The sequence below is a fragment of the Tamandua tetradactyla genome, chromosome 9 (genome assembly GCF_023851605.1).
Source record: "Tamandua tetradactyla isolate mTamTet1 chromosome 9, mTamTet1.pri, whole genome shotgun sequence".
Classification (NCBI taxonomy): Eukaryota; Metazoa; Chordata; class Mammalia; order Pilosa; family Myrmecophagidae; genus Tamandua; species Tamandua tetradactyla.
Window position 1 is genome coordinate 34,421,417 of NC_135335.1, and position 18,085 is coordinate 34,439,501.

At 48.1% G+C, this 18,085-nt stretch overlaps 1 long non-coding RNA gene across 2 annotated transcripts in view; it reads right to left on the reverse strand.

Annotated features, from left to right (window-relative positions):
- Positions 1–219: 219 nt before the first annotated feature.
- The window catches only part of LOC143646038 (uncharacterized), a 48,186-nt gene continuing 30,320 nt past the window's right edge, over positions 220–18,085 (reverse strand). The window contains exon 3 of one of the 2 annotated variants that reach the window (XR_013157235.1): positions 220–716. This is a non-coding gene — a long non-coding RNA (uncharacterized LOC143646038). Of the gene's footprint in view, positions 717–6,604; positions 6,947–18,085 lie in introns of those variants that run through there. The other variant, XR_013157236.1, reaches the window with a different exon arrangement.

Sequence of the window (18,085 nt, forward strand, 5' to 3'; positions counted from 1 at the left end):
AGAGTAGAAACCCAGAGTCTCCTAAACTGGGAATTCTGATAGCTGCTGGATGTATGTCAAGAAATTAGGTTAAAGCCAGCTTGATCCGCTCATTAACCGCCCTAACCAGACCCCACTCATACACACAGAGGCCTATTTCAAAGCTACACTGCTGACTCTCACCGCCTGCCTGCATCTGGGTGGAGTGATGCCAGTGAGATATTTTATTTATGTGCCATGCATATTTATTAGGAAGAGAGTAAATAAATTAGCTGCCTGCCATCTGCAACCACCAGCCCACATCAACTCCCCCCTCTCCTCATCAGCCTCCGGAGGGGCCATCCCAGCAAACCCCAGGACCCACACATACAAGAAAGGGGCTTCTCTAGTAGGATTTCTTCCAAGGTTTGTGCATTCCTAGAATCATGATTTTTCTGAAAGGAAATGGATGTCAGGGACTATTCTAGGCCACCTGCCAATGTCTGATCCCCCCAACACCCCTGGGGGTTGGATGGGTCGTCATCCCCGTTTTATAAATGAAGACCCTGAGGTCAGGTCACTTGGCCGAGGTCACATAATAAGTGATTGAAGGAGGGGCACTCAAGCCTCGGGGGGTCCGAAGACTCCTGGATGTGCTGGAGAAACAGGTGGGATCATGAGACAACCGCAGTCCTGGCTCTGATGCTAATTGCTGTGGGATCCGGGACTGGTCCTTGATCTCTGCTGACCTTCTCTGTCTAATGGGAAAATAAGACACGAACAGATCAGACCCCACGTGGGGCCGTGCAGAGTGGTGGGGTGAGAGGAGGGATCAAATCCCATGTGCCCCCATTCCCACACGTCCAAATCCTGAGCATAATTCATGATTCCCTGAAGCCTTCTCACTCCCCCACAACCTGCTCCAGATTGGCTGGATGAGCCTGGGTACATTGATGAACCCCCTAGAACCTATTTCCTCTTCTGTAAAATGGAAAAGCATCTGGGAGGGTGGAAGGGAGGGGAGGACTGTAAGGAAGAGGATTTCGCAGGTGTGGAAGAGTTTGTAAAACGTATACCTGGTAGGAGGCAGGTATTCAGTCTGGGTCAAGGATCTGGGGAAAGGAGGGGAACCCACAGTGCCTAATGGTGCTCCTGCATGGGGCCCAGAGAGAGTCTGTGACTTGCCCAGAGCCACACAGTGATCCAAGCCCAGGGAGTCTCAGACCATCGGCCTCCTGGCAGCAGAGATGGAGCCCAGGGCACTGAGCCCAGCATCAGCCAAGCTCAGCCTGGATCTGAATCTTTTATGAAGAGGCATAAATCTCTCCCAATCACTCCTGCCCACAGCCCGCAGGCCTTACCTCACTGCTTCTCCCTCCCTGCAGGGCCTTTTCATTAAATTGAGTGCAAAATCCGATGCAATTGCTCTTGATTTTCCCCCAGGGGCCACCTGCCACCTCCTTCCAGAGCAGTGGCAAGAACACGGGCCACCTCCAAACACACAATAGCGATTTTTACATAAAATATGCTCTTCTAAGGTGTATGGTTTAACGTCTTTGGAGCTTGCTTCCACTGGGTGCCTGGTATGGCCTCCCAACAGCCCTGAGATGTAAAACAGGCCATTTCACAGGTAGGGTGAACTCAAAGCAAACCCAAGCCCACTGACACACACACACCCCACCCCTGCCCCAATTCGGGACCAGGGGAGTTGGAGGGGAATGAAGGACTGCAGATGCACAATTACATCTCGCTTGTCCTGGGTAATTGTTAGAAGGACCAGGTATGAGTTGCAGCAAGGAGACAGGTTAGACTCGGAGGAGGCCAGAGGGCAACCCCAGCAAACTCCGCTCGGCCAGCAAACCACAGCCCCCTAACTTCCTTCGGGAGGAGGCAACAAAGACAAAAATAATAGCAGCGCTAACCCTGTGCCAGGCACTCAGCTTCACCCTAGCTCATTTAATCCGCACGTCCTCCCTGTGAGGAAGGTACTATCATTCCCATTTTACAGGGGGATATGCAGGAGTTCATTTCCTACAACGACAGAGTCAGAGGGGACAGCAGGTACCAAGCCATAGGAGTGAGAAATCAGGTTGTGCATCAGCCTACCCCCGCCCCGCTGAAAACCCTGCAAGGGTTTCCCATGACCTTCAGAAGAAACCCAAACTCCTCCCCTCTGACCTCTGCCAAACTCTCTGACCTCACTCCATTCCAGCCCCCTGCTCCCACAAAGCACAGCAGCCCCACTAGCCTCCATTCCTCAAATACGCCAGGCACCCTGCTACCTCAGGGCTTTTGCCCCTGCTGTTCCTTCCCCCTTGGAATGCTCCTTGGAATGCAGGTCTTTCCCTGGCTGGTCCTGGCACAAACATCACCTCCTCCAGGAGGCCCACCCTGACTACTCCAGTTCCCCCACCCTCACCCCCATCATCTCATCCTACTTTTTTTGTCTTCAGGGCAGCACTTCTCCCACTGGAAACTTTGATTTCTTTGTCTGCTTGCTTATCGCCCCTGTCTCCCACTAGAATGTCAGCCCCATAAAGGCAAAGACCCTGTCTTCATTATTCTATTCCTAGCAATTAGAACAGGAACCGGTGCCTGGTAGGTGTTAGTTAAACATGAGTGGAATGAATGAAAGAAGAAAAGAAAGGCTCAACCTGCAAAAGACCCAGAAAGCTCAGACCAGGGCACCGGCAGGTGAGAGGCAGCAAACACCCAGGGTCTGAGTCGGAGGCTCTGGGATGGGAGATGGCTTCTCTGAGGGAGCAGGGAGACGTCGCGGGTCTGCAGGGAGGGAGAAATGGCCTGGAACACGAAGGAAAAAGCAACACTCCAGGAGATTATGTGGTCATTAAAAATGACAAGTGTAAGAAATAACATCTGTTGGGGAAAAAAGCCTACGCAGGATTACATTACAGGCTGACAACAACCGCGGGGAAGCTGAGTCTTCCTGCAGCCTCAATCATTGGTGCAACCTGGCTGCCCAACCGTGGGGTGAACAGGTTAACAAAGCATACCCAGCACAGCCAGGCAGTGGGGCATTCTTCAGAGTTCTTAACAATCCAGAGAAATGCTGGTCCTATAAGGCCAAGCACTGAGAAAACAAAACATAAAATGGAACATGATGTGGTGTGATCGCAACAAAAATTGACTGTGGTAAAAAAAAAAAAAAAAAAAAGACTGGAAAGAAATACACCCACGTGTCCGATGGAGGCTGATTTTATTTTCTTCTTGGCTGTGATCTTTATTTTCTAAAGGGTCTGTATTTTTTGTTTGTTTTGTTTTTATTAATGAAACCAATCAACACACAACGCGAACATTCTTAATGTATGAACATTCCATACTTGGTGTGCAATCAGCGGCTCACAATATCATCGCATAGTTGTATATTCATCACCGTGATCATTTCTCAGAACATTTACATCACTCGGGAAAAAGAAATAAAAAGAAAAAAGAACAAACTCATATATATCATACCCCTTACCCCTCCCTCTCATTGATCACTAGTTAAATGGTCTATATTTAAAGACAATTGTTTGTCTAATCAGAGAGAAAGTAACTTAATTGGAAAGGACGGGGTTTGATGATTTTTTAATGATAGCAAGAGGCCAGAGAAATGCATACATATTAGTATTATACGGGGGGGGGGGTGAGGGAGATTGCATTGTCCTTGTTTACTGATGTTGCTATTTTTAATTATTTTTAAAAAGTTTAAATGTCCGATTGACATTTTATCAGTTTTTTATTTGAAATGTAAAAAAAGGAAGAATTAATGAAACTGCTTAACAGTTTAGTCCCAGCTCAGGCACTAAATTGGGCAAATTTCTTCTGCCCTCTGAGTCTCAGTCTCCTCTTCTGTAAAATGGGGTTGTAGTTTTACTCTGTTGGACGGGCTGCACCTGTGGCCCAGCTCCTAGTAGGTCCTCAGTAAATGCTGCTGCTGTCTGCCCTCTCAGGGAGGAAGATCCCAGCCCAGAGTCCTTCCAACTGCCTGCACGCCCAGCCCCTGGACAGAAAGCGGTCCCCAAACCTTTTCACTTTTGCACCCCTATCTGTAAAAAAGCATTTCATGCATTCCTCTGCAATAATGTACACTTATTACCTATAAATTACCCATGCATTTCTATATTTGCATAGTGTGGACATTATACAACATGGTCAAAAACAGAAAAAAATTAAAGCGTAATAGAATGTAAACTGAAGCTCTGAATATTTTTTTCCATTCCCTACAGTGGTAGGGGACTCGGGCCACAGTTTGGAGACTGCTGGCTTAGTCTGCGTCTCCCTACAGGAGAGAGTCCCTTGGGGTTTTAGATACTGCAAAAGTCCCAGCCAACTGATGGCACTCAGGCAAGAGTTGCTTAGAGGGAGGGTGTGGTGTAGCCTGGTTTATAGTGAAAACAACAACAACTGCAAAAAGCAAATCACTGGCACCAGAGAGCTTGCCTGACACGACCTGAGGGGGCCTGGCCTTTGCTGTGGGTGTCCGGAACATCCTCTGCCTCTCTGGGCATCATCTCCCTGCCCAGAGCCCGGGGGGGGGGGCCAGTAGGCGAAGCTGGCCCCAGTGGACCCTGAGGGAGGGCCCTTTCTGCTATTCCCAGACCCACCCCACCAGCCCCATCTGGGAGGCCGGGAGACCTACAGCAGTTTACACCCCCCGGAGGGCCCCGTCTCACTAAGACACAGCTGCACCTCCCCCACCAGCCCTCCAGGGCACCCACCAACCCAGAACAAGCTGCTCGTAAAACCCCCAGACATAAATCTTGAGGCACAGGTCCCTCAGCACAGAAGACACGCAGTAAATTCGAGGCTTCAGGGTCCCTGGCAGCGAACCTTCCTGGGAGAATTCATTTTTCACCGTAGAATAAATAATCCTTGCTGGACTGGAGAGGGAAAGCATTTGTTCATTTGGTTGAAAAATGGGTGGGCAAAGGGCACTCGCACTCTCCCCCCAAGGGATTCCCCAACTGGATTGCCAGCTCTCAGCAAGCTCCCAGCATGGGAAGAGCTTCCTCCGGGAGGCTCAGGGAGAAGGCACCCACTACCCCTGCCCCGCCGGGCCCCTCATACTCAATCCCCTCCTGCATGTCCTCCAGATCAGAAAAATGCACCAGCATAAACCCCCAGGACAAGAGAACTTCCAGACAGGAAAACCTAGGTGGCTTCCCAGGCTTCAGCCTGGCCCCTCACTTCTGGTTTAATTACTGTGACCAAGAAGTTAGGATTTAACAAATGATGATGATTACTGAATCATTACATAGATACTTCCTTTTAACCTTCTAGTATATTAGAATAGACAGGGAAATTAGGGAAATGCCTGGAAACTTCAGAATTATAAACCAGCTGCCTTGATCTCTGATAGCGATTGTGTAACGATATAGCTTTTATCTTGTGATTGTGACTTTTACCCCCCTTGTATCCCCTTATCCTGTCCTTCAACTTTAAAGTCTTGTGACACTAAAGACAGCCCCTAACATTTATTAATGAACGGCCTAAGTCAGTCCAGAACGAACCCACCCCGATTCCAAACTGCCAGATGAAGCTGGAATCAACCAAAACTGACCCACCTGTCATGTGCAGTAGCTTAAACTTTAATCTGTAAGCGATACCATAAAATTATCAGTTACTGCAGTTCAGGGAGACAGATTTTTAGGCTGATAGGTGGTCAGATTTCCTGCTTTACGCTGAGCAGTAAACTCTTTTTCTCTTTGAAACCCTGGTGTCTCAGGAATCAGTTATTTGAGCCATGGGGCACAGAACCCACGGCTTTTGATCAGAAGTAGTATCTCCACCTTGGGATAAGCCTAAGGTTGAACCAAAAGGCCCCGAGGCCTTGAACAATCAAAACCACCTCAAATGTTCAGACTTTTTGTAAAATCACATAAGTCTCACTCATAGAGAAATAAATTGCAACAGCCATTTTGGAGAGCCATGTGGCATTGGATGCTGAGACGTTCCATTTCTCAACTCCAGGCTTAGAGACAATGCTCTCTTGGTGCTGTTCTTTAGAAAGGACAAATGTTCGAATCACTGTTCCTTGTGCACAATATATCTCACCAAGAAAGAGCAAGAGGCAGAAGCACCTGATAAACCATTTGTGTAAAAAGGAGGGGGAAATGAATATTCATCGTCGCTTACATGTGCATGGAAGAAATTCCTAGAAGGATACGCGAGAAACAAAGAGTAGTGGTGACCTGTCATGAGAGATACGGGGACTTGGCAGATGGAAGACAGTTTGGAGAGAGACTTCACCAACCCCTTTTGTCGTTTTTTAATTTGAGTCACATGACACTTGAATCATCATGCCAGGCCCCAGTTGGTTTATTCTTTTTTGTGTTTGTTTGTTTCCATTTACAGCAGTGAGCTTCCTTGTCCATGGTGCCTGGGGTGGATTTTCCTCTAGGACAGATATTTAAAAAGGGAATGGCTGCGTCAAAAGGGGTGAGCACGTTGACAGCTGTCAAATTTGCCCTAAAATGGCCCTCTCCATTCACTACCAGTGAACCTCTTCTTCCCCCATGGCCTCACCCACAGTAGATGCTCCCAATTTTTAAATTTACCCTTCACATTGATACTGTGCTGTTGCTTCCAGGAGCATTTTCCAAACGGCAGTAGAATAAGTCCGGAAGATGGTGAGGTTGACCGTCTTTCCATTCACTCTCCAGCCATTTGTTTCTTCTTCCAGAAGAACTTCCTGCTCAGATCCTGCCTCCTAGATTGCTTATCTTTTCTTATTGACTTGCAGGAGATGTGAATATACCCTGGCTATTACTCACTATCAGTGATGCATGTTGTCAGTACTTTTCCTTCTGGTCTGTGGCTTGGCTTTGAACCTTGTGAATGGTTTCCTTTTGTCATAAACAACTTTTCAAATTTTCGTGGAGTCAAATTTGTCAATCCTTTTCTTCCTGGCATCTGCTTTGGGACCTTCTATGTCCTCATCTGATAAAACCCTATCCTTGCAGGATGGTTACACAGCATAGAGACCCTGCGAATAAAGCACCCAACAGGACTGAGCCAGTACCTCCAAAATGGACATTTTTAGGGTCTCCCTGCTCACCTTGCTGCCCCACTCCTCCGAACACGGCAGCCAGAGGCAGCTTTCTGCAGACATCACTCTTCTGCTTGAACAACTTTTGGCTTCCTAAAGAGGATGAAGCGCGAATTCCTTTAATGGGTAAAGTCTTCAAACACAAATGCCTCCCTGCAAGGGTTGAGCAGGTGAGTAAATGCATAAACAGGCTGCGTAGGGGAGTGTGGCAATCACACCCCTCTGCCACAGGGGACAGCAAAAATGCAAGCCCAGGTTTGCCAGAGCCTCTGAAGAAAGCTGTACATCTATATTTTTAAATGTGGAATTCCCTACCATTTAAAAATGACTGGCAACAAGATCTTTAAGCCACTGTCAGGGTCAAACAAGACCCACCTGTGAGCCAGGTGTGGCTGTAACTACCCTTGACCATCTGGACCTCACCCACCTTTCCAGAATCACCTCACACACACACCCTCCCCACCCCACCCAGCTGACATGCCAGCCACACTGCACCACTATGGATGCACCATGTTTTCCTCAGACCTGTGCTTTTTTTTTTTTTTTTTAAATTGAGTTTTTTTTTATTAATTAAAAAAAGAATTAACAAAACAATTAGAAATCATTCCAATCTACATGTACAATCAGTAATTCTTAATAACATCACATAGTTGCATATTCATCATTTCTTAGTACATTTGCATCAATTTAGAAAAAGAAATAAAAAGACAACAGAATAAGAATTAAAACAATAATAGAAAGAAAAAAAAAACAAAAAAAACAAAAACAAAAAACCTATACCTCACATGCAGCTTCATTCAGTGTTTTAACATAATTGCATTACAATTGGGTAGTATTGTGCTGTCCATTTCTGAGTTTTTATATCCAGTCCCGTTGTACACAGACCTGTGCTTTTGTACATGCTGATCCCTTCACCTTAAACACTCTTCCCTGCTTCTTTCCTTCCTGGCCAACTCTCACTTGCTCCTTAAAACCCAGGTCAGCTGTCCTCTCCAATTACCCAACCCCAGACAGAATCCCATGCTCTTTCTCTGGGTGCCCCATTACTCATGACTCCTCTGTTATCCTGCTTCTGGGGTCACAGAAAGAAACCTGGCTCAGGAGAAAGAATTCCTGGGATGAAACCCCTGCTCTGCCAACTCCCAGCAAGGGGTTCTTGAGCAAGTCACTTAACCTCTTTTTGCCTCAGTTTCCTCAATTGTAAAATGGAAATAATGAGACATACCCTTGCTCGGGTATCTGGGAAAATAAACCAAAATGATATAAGAGAAGGACCTGGCACATAGCTTGGGGCTTCATAATAGTTTGTGGAATAAGAGAACAAATGAAATAAAGAATAAATATCTCCTCAGGGTGCTCTGAAGTCAGAACCTGGAAAAATATTGCTAACTTTCTGGAAGGGAGCTTGGGATGGTGTCTAAACTCCTCTGCAAACTGCCTTGATTTTGGACAAAGCTGTGGCCCCTCTATCTTCCAGTGGCACCCACCCTGAGAAGGTCCCAGGGGTAGAGACATTCAAGGCTAAAGCCTTGGTAGGTAAACTGAGGAAGGTGAGCCAGGAAGAGTAGAGGGGACATGCAAGCTCCTCATGTTCAGAGAAACACAGAAAGAGGCAGGGAAAGAGGCAGCCACCTCTCAGGCCTCAGTCTCTACAGCTGTACCTTCTATGAGACCCAGAATTTGGTGTGGGTCCCCACATCTGGCATAGAGCAGGTGCTCAAAAAATGTTTACTGGTTGAATGGATGACTTCAACAATACAAACAAGGTTGCCTGGAAAAGTGTCAATGGTCATATATGGATTCAGTCCCTCCCCATGGCCCCTCACCTGGCCTGATCCCAGGATGGGGTCCAGTGCTAAGCTCAGAATTGGGGTGGGGAGAACCTTTAGAGAAACAGGGACCAAGCAGAGGAAGGTCCCAAGAGGCTGAGGAGGCTCAGGCACTCCCATCTCTGAAGTCTAAAGAGGTCCGAGGCCAAGATTCATGCCAGCAGAAGACCTGCCTGGACAGACACTGTCTTTCCAGCTAGTGAAAGAGAAGGGGATTGAGAGAAAGCAGGAGCCCTGGGAAGTCCTCCACTTCTTCAAACATAGTCTCTCCTCCTCATTAGATTGAAGGGACTGGGCTCAGAAAGGAGAAGGAACTTGCCCAAGCTCATCCCCCTAGGGTCTGAACCCAGGTTTAGCTGCCTTCAGAGGCTGGGCTCCTTCCACTAAATCCAGTTTACTGGATAATGGGAGCTCCTCTGCCCACCACTGTTGGGGTGCTGGATGTCAAACCTGGCTCTGGGCTTCCAGGTACCCAGCAAGTAGCACATTCCCTAACTCTCAATGGTGGTCCACACAAAGAATGAGGCTGCTGCTTCTGTTTCTCAAATGCAGTCTAGTTTCCTGTCTGATCCCCTCCTTTGAAATTCTGGCCCCATGCTCCAATGGCTCTGACTGCTGCCTGGGTTCCCCCTCCCAGACAAAGCCACACTGCTGTCACCATTTGACTGGGGTCCTCTCCACAGACTGAGCACATGGGGCCACCGGAATCTCAGTTCATGCACAGCTCGGTTACCCAGTTTTAGGCAACCCTGCCTGTCCTTCAATCCAGCTATTGGGGAGAACAGCTTTCATTTTTGCTTTTGACTTCATGGGAGAATAATGATTTCCATCATGGAAAAAACAATCCCTGGAGGACACATTGGGTCCAAAAGCTGCTCTCAATTCTGCCTTTAACTTGGTGCCTTACCTGGCTCCTCTGGCATGGGCTGAGGATCCTTCCTGCTGGGTTCCCAGAGCCACTAACCCAACTGGTCACCATTACTCCTGCCTCCAGCAACTCAAAAGATCATATGAGACCAACTTAAGACCATTTGTCATGTGCGCTGATTAAGCCTCATTCAATGTTGACCCAATAGGCAAGAATCATTCACAGAACAATAGTACCTACTCAGGATGCATCCAGCACTCCTTCAATTCTTCCAGGATGACCCTGGAAATGGATTTATGGCAAGAGATGAGCAAGGATGCCATTGCAGCCAACATAGCACATTTCCCAAATACTTTGGAGGCCAAAGTCATCCAGGGTTTCTCAATAAGGAAGCTGTCAAAAAGGGGTGGAGAGTACTTCATTGGGCAAGACTGCTCTGCAAAGGCCAGAGATTTAGCATCCCTAACCGTTTCCCACTAAATGCTAGTAGTACTGCAATTATGGTGATGACTCAAAGGCACCCCGCCCATGTCCGAATGACCCTAGTTGACAGAGCCACATTCCAGTTCAACCTTTCAAGCCACACTGCCAATGAAAGTTCATCCAGGCTTTATTTATACGCCCCTAATGATGGGGAGCCCAAACCTTCTTAAAGCAGCACAGCCCATTCTGGCCCAACCATGGCCAAGACAAAGCTCTTCCCCACCAGCTGCTGGGACTTGCCTCCCTGTGACTCTTCTCTCCCAGTGGGACTCAGCTCAGCCATGTGGGCCCCTGGCCTGCCTGCTCTCTCCACCCTGGAAGGCTCTCAGGAGACCTGACCTTCCCCCTACCCCAAGAATGATCTGCACTTCCACCTGCTGCTCACGGGGTGGGCTCTCTGCCTTCCCCACACTCTGGCCTGGTGTGTCCCCTTACCAGGGTAGCAGGGAAGTTTCACTGTCACTGTTGTGCTAAATACTGACCCAGACTGTGCTGGGAGCCAAGAAGCCCTGATCTTCATTCAGTCCCTGCCCTGCACTCTGGGGACATGGGTCAAACCAGCCTGGTGGGGAGGAGACCAGGGGTAGGCAGACTCAGGGTAAATCTCCAGGGAGTCCTGGGTCTCCAGTCACACCCAGGGCAGAGGCTGAGAACAGATATGACACTCAGTGACCATCTTCTTTCCGAAGGGATGGAAATGCTCCCTCACTTTGCAGTTCCCAAAGAGAGATGGGAATCAGTTTCCTGGGAGCAACAGTCTGCATGCGTGGGAATCCTAGGGAAGGAGCTGTGCTCAGCTCGGGTTGGGGCGCGACAACTCAGGTTGCCAAGGACAAGCAAAAAACCCCACAGAAGCCATATTGAAGCCCAAGCCCCCATCAGGTTCACAGCGGTTAAAGACAATGACCCTGGAGCCAGACTGCCTGGGTGCAAATCCCAGCTCGGCCTCTTACCTGCTCTCTGCCCTCAGGCAAAGTCACTTAACCTCTTTGCCTCAGTTTCCTCACTGGAAATGTGGGGACAATAATAGTACCTACCTCATAGGATTGTTCTGAGAAATAAAACGGCTAGTACATAAAGTTCCTGCTCCAATATCACCCTGCAGCGCACTTCCATTTCCCCAGGGGCTTCCACTGGAACAAAGCCCTCCACGCTTTTCAAAACACTTTCTCTTCCGTCTTATTTCATTAGATCCACACAGTATCCTCCTGGGACAGGACTGTTTACCAATTTTCCTGGGAGGAAGAAACTGAGGCCCAGATGGGTGGAGAAAGTCGCCGTGGGGAGTTACAGAGTCATCTTCCTGGATCCTCACAATAACTCTACCTAGAGACTGTTAATGCCCCCATTTTACAGAGGAGAAAAGTGAGGCTCAGAGAGGCAAAGTCATTCACCCAAGGTCACACAGCTTAAAAGCAACTATGCTAGAATGGGAAGGTTTGTCCAGGGAACAGCATGGGGTAGGGTGGGAATCGCATACAAGGCAGGGAGAAGCTGTTCAGCTCAATGGTGAGCCCCATGCAAACCAGAAACGCAGACCTAAGTCATTTCCCCTCTCCAAGCCTCATGGGACCACTGTGAGGTCAGGATGTGAAAGCTTCTGGCAGAGGGCCTGGCTTACAGCTGGTGGTCAACAGAGTCAGTTCCTCCCCTGCCCCTTTTCCTTTATTTCATTCACTGCTCACTTAGTGAGCACCCGCTATGTGTCAGGCCCTGTGCTGTATACTGCAGACTCTCAGATGATCACATGGGGTCCCTAACCCCAGAAAGCTCTATATGGGGTGCAGGAGACAGAGGAGCAAATCTATAGCTGCTCCCCAACAGCAGAGGGGCCAGAGAGATTACTTCTGCCAGGTTGGGGAGATAACAGGAAGCCGCACCTACAGGTCTGAACTTGGAGTCAAGAACTAGAAGAAAAAGAAATTTGCTGGGTGAAGGAGAAGGTCAAGAAGAGGCACCCCAAATAAGGGCAAGCAGCCTGAGCAAAGGTGGAACTGAGTGAGGTCTGTGGAAGGATTAAAGAGGGGAAAAAAGGTTACTGCAGCCAGATCACAGAGGTCTTGAATGCCAGAGGCCTCAAACTGGGGGCTCAGGATGAATCCACCTCCAAAAAGGGATTTCTTTGACCCTCAGAACATTTTTGTTTGAATTCATGGTGAACGCTTTAGAGTTATATTATATAGATACATTATATAAAACTTTGGATCTTAAGCGTTTCTGGAAATATCAGAAGATCTGATAGGCTGAATCAGAGCTCCCACAAGGCCTGTACTCTCTGGTTCAACTCTGCCCCACATCCCCCACCCTTCACTCCCTTAGTCCCCAGACATTTATTGAGCAGCTCACACATGCCAGGCACAGTGCTAGTTACTGGGGTACAGTGGACAAGTCACAGCCTTTGTGACACTTGCATACTAGTGGGTGAGACGTGATAAACAAATAGGGAACATAAAGTCAGGCAATGCAAAGCCCTGGAAAGCAAAAGAAAATTAAGGGGATAAAGAGTTCCTCTTTTAGATGGGATGGTCAGGAAAGGCCTCTCTGAGGAGGAGACATTTGCATAGCTTTTTTTTTTTTCATTTTCAAGATTTATTATAGAGCTACAATAATCAGGACTGGGTGTTACAGGTAGAGGGTTAGACACATAGATCAATGGGACAGAACAGAGAATGCAGAAGTAGACCCACACAATATGCCCAAATGATTTTTTGTTGTTGTTGTTGTTGCAGCTTCATTCAGTGTTTTAACATGATTACTTTACAATTAGGTATTATTGTGCTGTCCATTTTTGAGTTTTTGTATCTAGTCCTGTTGCACAGTCTGTATCCCTTCAGTTCCAATTATCCATTATCTTACCCTGTTTCTAACTCCTGCTGGACTCTGTTACCAATGACATATTCCAAGTTTATTCTCGAATGTCGGTTCACATCAGTGGGACCATACAGTATTTGTCCTTTAGTTTTTGGCTAGACATTTGCATAGCTTTAAATGAAGTGAGAGACTGAATCATGTACATATAAGGTGGGAAATCATTCTAGCAGCAGTAAGTGCAAAGGCCCTGAGGCCCTCTTCATTCACCTTTTGGGAATCTTGCCCCTGCAGGCACTTAAGTGTGAGACTTCTGACAGAAGCAATGGAGAACAATGGGCAACTTATAAAACAGGTGAAAGCAGCTGCAGATGTGCATTTCAGATTGAAAAATCTCTCACTGATGGTGAGTGAGGCGTGAGAGGTGGGGGGACTGGGTGGAGGGCCCAATAGGATTGTTTCCAATGGGCAATAAGGATAACACGGAAGAGGCAGAAAAGGTGCATACATGGCGCATTAAAACCTGAGCCCTGGGACAGAGAAGCCAAGAGCTGGAGCAGGGAAATCCTCATCCCCTTGCTCACCAACTGCGTCATCAACCAAACCCTGCAAAGTGGGAGGCAGAAGCCGGGGAAGAGAGACCAAGCATGCTAAATCTTCTGCAGTTCTAGAGCTGGGTTTTCTGATTTCCAAGCCTACCTGGGCTGCTGCTTTAGAAAGACAACTGCAAAGGAATCAGGTTTGATGTTTTTTTGTTATTTTTTGCTTTCCTACTCTCTTTCTTAGCAAAATTAGAATATAGATTCCCTGTCCTTTTACCCAAAAAATGGGAGACAAAGAGACATTATTATTTTTAAAAAGGAGAGGGGAGAAAAAACAACCTACAATATTATCCCATCCTCCTTAGCTTGGGAACAATATTATCCCATCCTCCTTAGCTTGGGAACGGGGTGGTGCAGAGGGAGGGTGCATTTCTCCACGCTGACATCATATTCCACGTCACCGGGAATAACTTCCGCCATTCAAAGCTTCATTTGCATTTTTGGAGGTGCAGGGAGACATTTAAAATCAGCCCTGGTGTTGACATTGCAGTCATTAAAACCAAACAAAAGATCCCTTCCCAAGTCTGGTTCGTTCTTCTTAAATTTATCTGGGCCCCACTACCTGATTTAAGGCAATGAACAGATGTTTCACAGCATGAAGCACATAAACTCCAGATGCCGCTTTGTTCAACACGCGCACATGCACTGGCAACCATACACACACACACACACACACACACACACACACACACGCACACGCACCCAGGACTCGGGACAGCAAACACTCACGGCTCCCCTTCCGGCACTTGGCGTGCCCACATGGACCATTTGTAACCTCTGCCTGCAGTTCTGACAGATGAGCAGCGGGAGTGAGTAGCCAATCAAATCCCGCCCTGTCGTCTTCCTGTTGTCTCCTAGGTAACCGGCACAGGGACACATCAGCTAGCTGGGTACCACACACACACACACACACACACACACACACACACACACAATCATGCTCCCCTAAAAGTCCGAAACTGCAAAGATACTGGGTGTGCCTTCAGAACCCTGGACAGCTCCCCTGGTGGCATGAGTGCTTTCGGAACCCTGGACAGCTCCCTGTGGTGGCATTCAAGGCGTTTGACTTCTGTCTCTTGCTGCCTCATTCCCCAGCTTTCCCATCTCCACCCCTTTACTCATGCCATTCCCCTGCCTGGAATGTCTCTCCCCACTACCATCTTCAACATTCAAAAATCTTACTCAACTTCAGAGGCAGCTCAGGTCCTTAACACTCCAACAGTTTCCATCATAGAATAAAAACCACACTCCTTCCCATGGCAGACAAGGCCTTACGTGATCTGACCCTCCTCAATCTGTGTCCTCACTCTCACTCTCCTTCCTCACTTCTTTCTCTTCCTCCAACAGGTCAATCGGGCCCTTCCCAAACTACACCCCTGCAAGCCAGGGTTTTCCTGTGTATTCGCTGTTCCTTCTTTCTGCCTGGATGTCTTTTCTGCATCTCTCTTGGCATGGGTGGGCTTTCTCATGCTTTATTTTTGCAGGGGCAGGGGATGCATGGTCTGGGAATCAAACCCAGGTCTCCCACATGGAAGGTGAGCATTCTACCACAGAACCACCAGTGCACCAATTTTCTTTCATTCTCTAGTCTCAGCTTAAAAGTTACCTCCTCAAAGAAGCTTTGTCTGACCACCCTATTTAAAGAAGCCCTCCCCCAAAAGACCCTCCACTACATCACCCTGTTTTAGTGCGTTGTTGTATTCATAGCACTTCTAACTCCGAAACTATCTCATGCATATTTATTTGTTTGTTTCTTCTTCATCTCCCCCTCTGGAATGCACACTTCATTAGATTGGGTCTTTGTCTCATTCGGGGCTCCATCCCCAGCATCCAAAACAGAGCCCAATAAATATATGCTGAAAGAATAAAAAGTCATTTCCTCTTTGTTTGCTTCTGTACTTCCCCATCTCTCTAATAAAAAAAGGTAGACGTGATGACTTCTATTAACCCTCCTGGCTAACATTCCGAGAGTCTATTAGAGAGCAGAAAGGACCGGCATAAGGAGGAAAATTAATCAGGCCTCACCGCAGGAAGAATCTGCCGACAGAAATCTGACCTTCAGGACTGGGTCACAGCGCCCTCTCCCTAAAAGGAATTCGCTGCTGCCCTTGGTCCCAAGTCCCCCAAGCACCAGGCACCTTGAACCTTTGTCATGCAAGGGGCTGGGGCTTTTTGAGGCTGAAGCCTGACTTTTATTTTTTGGATCCCACACAGAGGCATGCAAGAGCCAGCAGTAGCAGGGGCTCAAGAAGTGTTTGCTCAATAGAGGAATGAATGGCAGAAAATGTGTCACCATCTACAGAACCACAAAAGTCAAGGTGCAGACTCATTGGAACACAAGTGCGATGCACACACACAACTCAAAAACACCGTGAGGCTAGAATCACAGAGTCCCCCAATTCCAGTGGCTGTATGGGTCTCTCTTCAAGGGACATGTCTACTACTTTAGGTTCTAAAAACTGTTGTGGAGTGACCCCAATATGTGTGCTGTGTAAGTGTGTGCTGAGCATAAACTGCAAACAACCTCATCGGGAAAATCCAGGCTGTGGACTCAAGTAGCCATATGGTGGACACAAGCCAACTGGATCCCCAAATGCTAGAAGTGGTGAGCTTCAAGTCAGCCATCACACTTCCGAAAATTCACTCTGAGTCAAGTTATCCACTGACCAATGCACTAGATCATTTCCAAAATCTGTAGTAAAACAAGATCAGTAAAGGAAAAGCAGGACTAGTGTTTCTTGAGCACCTACTATGTGCTATGCCCTGTACATTTATCTTAACACTGACTCTTCATGACCACCCATGAAGGTTATCATTCTCATTCGATAGTTGGAAAAAAAAAACCAAACTGAAGCTCAGAAAAATTAAATAGTCTGCCCAAGGTCACCCAGTTGGCAAGCAAAGGGGCCTAAGATAGGGACGTGGGTCTGATCTCCAAGCCCACTCTTCTTTCCCCAGGACCTTAAATTACACAAAAAGGTAAGCAGAGTTGCTGGCTGAAGCTGCATGGCCCATCTCTGCCCCTCTCTCACTCAGCCACTCTCCGGCATGTCTGACCTCCCATCATGAGCCTCTTAACTGGATCTGCATCTCAGAGCCTCTCATTTGAGACCCAGCTCACGGGAACCGATTTCCTGTGGCCCTGAGAAGGCCGGGGATTTTGTCCTTTTAAAATAGTAATTTCCTGCCAGTGCGGGTGGATGCACCAGCCACCCTCTGATTCAGTGCTGAGCTCAAAGATCAATCCCAATGAGGATTTTCCAAGGAAAACTCAAATGCTAGGTGCCTCCAGGCATTGAGGGAGGGAGAAGCATCCTCTTCCCAAGACTTGCGGCCAGTGGGGAGGGGGGGCGGGGAGGGCAATGCACTATAGGATCACAAGACTCACATGGACCCTTATACACTGCAACTTATGCCTCATACACACCCCACACAAGTCTTGAACTCACAGCCCATGTGCCTCACACATCACACGTGCCTCACATGTGAATCAAGCATGCCACCCACACAGCCCATGCATGTCACACATGTGCCATGCACACAGCTCACACATGCCTCACACACACACACAGGAAGGAGGGTGAGGGGCAAGAATGCAAAGCCCTCCCTCTCAGAGCACTACAAACTCCCATTGCCAAGCCTGCTCTGGGCTGTGCACTCATTTCATCCATAGAAGAGAATCAGCCAAAGAGGTATTAGACTCTCCTTTACAGAGACAGAAATTGAGCCTCCGAGGGGCAATAACTTGTCCAAGATCACACAGCGTGCCTGGGACTGAGCTGCCCCATTTCCTGACAGGCTAGCCTGGTGGCCTCCTGGCTTTGTGAAATTTCCTTTTTAATTTCCTCCGTTCCTAAGTAGCAGCTCCACTAAGTAGGGGTACTCCTGTTAGACCATCACCACCACCCCTTTATGACAGTACTATCCACCTGCTCCTACTGCAACACTGGGGAAGGAAACCTGGGTACCCTCCTTGCCCTAAACCTGCCCCAACACCACCAAGTGAGGTCAGAGGGGGGTAGAGAGTCTGTCCCTGTAGCTGGGCAGAAATGAAGGCCTGTCAGGGTCTTGGGGACACCCGCTAAGGCTGAATGGGTCTAAACAAGACCTTCTACAGCTCAGCTCCCAGACACACAGGACTGCAGTGGGGGGCGAGGTGACAGAAACTGCTTGGCCCAGGGGACAGGACAGAAGAGACAGGGACTGCCTCTTCCAATTCCATTCATCACACTCCCACAGGAGCTTCCAGTCTGGGGTGGAAATGGATCCTTTCTCATAAGGCTGAACTGGTCCAACTGGGGGAACAGACTGGAAGGAAGGGGGAGAGCCGTGGAATTCCCCAAAAGCTTGGGGAACACAGGGACTTGGGTTCCCATCACGACCCCATCACCTAATGGCTGTGTGACCTTGGCAAGAAGCTTCACCTCTCTGAGGTTCAGGAAAGACTACGGACCTCCTGAGAGGGTGGGTGTGAAGGTTAAAGGCA